Raw genomic sequence first — 3,004 nt, 5'->3', positions numbered from 1 at the left:
ATACGATATTATCTTGGGATGTTTTAAGATTTTATACAGCTCAGTTAGAGGATCCTAGAATTTTGATTCATGAGTCATGAATCACAGCTCTGTATGCTCATAATAAAGTTCAAAATGACTCTTTCTTGAATTAAATAATGTGATGTCCCAAAGAAAAGAATATGTAAAGTGTGAAGGATAGAGTTCAGAGACTTTAAAACTGTTCATATTTGAAGACATATAAGGTATAATGTAATGATAATGACTAATAAAAGATTTTATTGGCAGAGGTGATGGTTAGAAAAGTCATGAACTAAGACCTGTGAGATAGTTTACTTCTGGAGTATTGAAATCTTATTTCATGCTTGTTGTTGTTGTTTGCTTGTTCATGCATGTTTTCCTTAGTCACTGTTTTTCAGGATGTGCAAATTGCACCTAAAAATAATTCCAGAACCTGTTTACTTTTAGTTGGCAAAGAAATAAAAACAATAGGAGCTTCAGTGTGAGCTGCTTCCTTGCAAACAATGAAATTATAAGTTTAATATGAGGTTTATATAATCAGCTTTGCAGAATAAAAAGATTTGATTCCTTCTTTTATCAAATTTAAAATTCACACTAAAAAACTTATCTATGCTTATGTAAATATATAATTTTAAATAAAATATAAAATAAAAGGGTCACCTGAGTGGTTCAGTTGGCTAAGCATCCAACTCTTGATTTCAGCTCAGGCCAGGATCTCATGATGATGAGAGTGGGCATAGAGCCTGCTTGAGATTCTCTCTCCCTCTCCATGGCCCCTCTCCCACTCCAGTGTGCTCACTTTCTCTCTCACTCTCTCTCTCTCTCTCTCTCTCTCTCTCACTCTCGATAGATAGATGGATAGATAGATAGATAGATAGATAGATAGATAGATAGATAAATTAGGGTGAAATACTTAAGTTCATTGTTCTCATTCATTGAAAATGAGCCATAAACATATTTTGACTTTTTTCACTTGAGCCTGAAAGTCAAAAAACCAAATGAAGACAACAAAGCCAATCAACTTCTTGATTAAAAAGTGAAAGAGATGCTCACTTCAGCAGCACATATACTAAAATTGAAATGATACAGAGAACATTAGCATGGCCTCTGCATGAGGATAACATGCAAATTTATGAGGCATTCCATATTTCAAAAAAAACAAACAAACAAACAAACAGTAAAAGAGCATTTTTTTTTTTAATCTCAGGGCCAGCATCAGCCTTCTGTTAGTGCTCTTAGGTACCCACAGAATCCTGAGTGATTAATGCATGTAATCCCATCAAATAGTCCTTATAGTCTATCTACAAACTAAAGAAACAAACCTAACCATTTCCAGCCTGAACTTGGCCCTTCAACTTACATGGGCTTTAGCATCTGGAGCTGAGGTGACAGGACTGGAACCTGCCTTTTTCATCAATGAGCATACTCACAGTCAAGGGACCCTGAACTATCCACTCACTCTCCACAATCTTTGCTTAATTCATGGAGTCTCTAAAAAAGATAATAAAGTGGCCATTGCTATTAGGGTCAAAACTTAGTGCCAATGTTTGGATCCAAGTACAAGCCCCTTTTGTCAATGCCTTTCACCATCTTCCTTCCTCCTATATCACAGACCTGCAGAACATCACAGGTCATTGCTGACAGATATCAGTACCTCAGACTACTGTGACCTCTACTCTGAGGTCTCTTCTGACAGCATGATCATACCACACCCACAGTGCATACAGCCCTACCCACCCCCTTTCCCAGGAATATCTTATGATGTTGAAGAAAATCTAGTAGAGAATTTAATACAAAATTGGTCATGACATGATTCCAGGTTTCATACCCTGGAAACTGGTTTAAACTTGATCTAAGCAGGTAATTGAAAGGATTAACAGAGAACCACAAGGAAAGCAATGCTCCCAAACAGCTCTCTCTCATCATACTTCCTTCCTCAAACACCCTCTTTCGCTCTCCCAGATCTTCCCTTTTTCCTCTTCTTAATCCTCTCAACAGAAGGATACTACTCTGTTGTGTCAAATTCCAGGGCACCATATGGCTATATTTACAAGTGGGAGGAATTACTATGTTAAAAATTAATGTGTGGCTTTCTCCTTGTGGTTTTTGTTGACTCTGTGCCATGGGATGAGTAAGGTGTAGCAGAACCCCCTCAAGCACCCTGCTGCCAAGCATTGCCTTATAAGCATTCTCCATCTCTAGCTAGCCACGTAAGTTCCTGGTGATTCTACTTCCAATTGTAGGCACACTTATATCCTTACATTAGATTCTCTTAATTTCTCAATCATATTATTGCTATGACCTCCTAAGTGGTCATTCTGCCTCTGATATTTTCTCCAACTTTCTCATTGTAATCAGGGCAACTCCCATGCTTAAAATCTTCTAATGGCTCCTGTGGTCTTCAAGATAACATCTGCATTCTTTAAATATGGGTCTCAATGCCTTCATTTTCTAGTTGCTGTTCATTCCTCCAGCATTTTTTTTGTTTTGTTTTTTTTTTTTTTGTAATTCTTTGCTCATATCCTATTTACCACACTAGGATGAAAGAGTTACAGAAGTAGGTGGTTTATGATGCATTTTTTCATTTTATTGTAGAAACACAGTCAGGGTAACAAAGAAAGTGAGTGGCCTAATCTATTCCTGTTAACTGGACCCAAGCATCTGGAAATTCTTGAATGTGGATGTTACATTGAAGAACTACATTTCTCACTCCTGCTTTGCTGGTCCCTTCCCAGAAAAAAGAAGAGGCGTGTTCACTATCTACTATAAAAGTAGCCAGTTCCTATAGTCAGGCTGCTTTCAATTGCATTTTCAATTTTCAATTAAATTGCAAAATTACATTTCACAGGACCCTTCATGGGCTTTGAAGTCCAGGTTAGTACCCTGCTTGTATAGCTGATTATATATAGCTGACAAAGCTGACTTTACTTCAGTAGCGATTGTTGATCTTACTGTAATTGCCTATTTAACCAGTTTATTGCACAGACTGAACTTGTTAAAATAC

The 3,004-nt window shown here is 37.2% G+C and overlaps 1 non-coding gene across 1 annotated transcript; it reads left to right on the top strand.

Annotated features, from left to right (window-relative positions):
- Positions 1 to 1,045: 1,045 nt before the first annotated feature.
- On the top strand, positions 1,046 to 1,152 carry LOC131511186 (U6 spliceosomal RNA). The gene has a single exon (XR_009261390.1). It is a non-coding gene; the product is annotated as a U6 spliceosomal RNA (small nuclear RNA).
- Positions 1,153 to 3,004: the final 1,852 nt, after the last annotated feature.

Source organism: Neofelis nebulosa, chromosome 4, assembly GCF_028018385.1.
Source record: "Neofelis nebulosa isolate mNeoNeb1 chromosome 4, mNeoNeb1.pri, whole genome shotgun sequence".
NCBI classification, from domain to species: domain Eukaryota; kingdom Metazoa; phylum Chordata; class Mammalia; order Carnivora; family Felidae; genus Neofelis; species Neofelis nebulosa.
The sequence above is the reverse complement of the archived record's forward strand: the minus strand, read 5'-3'. Positions and strand labels throughout refer to the sequence as shown.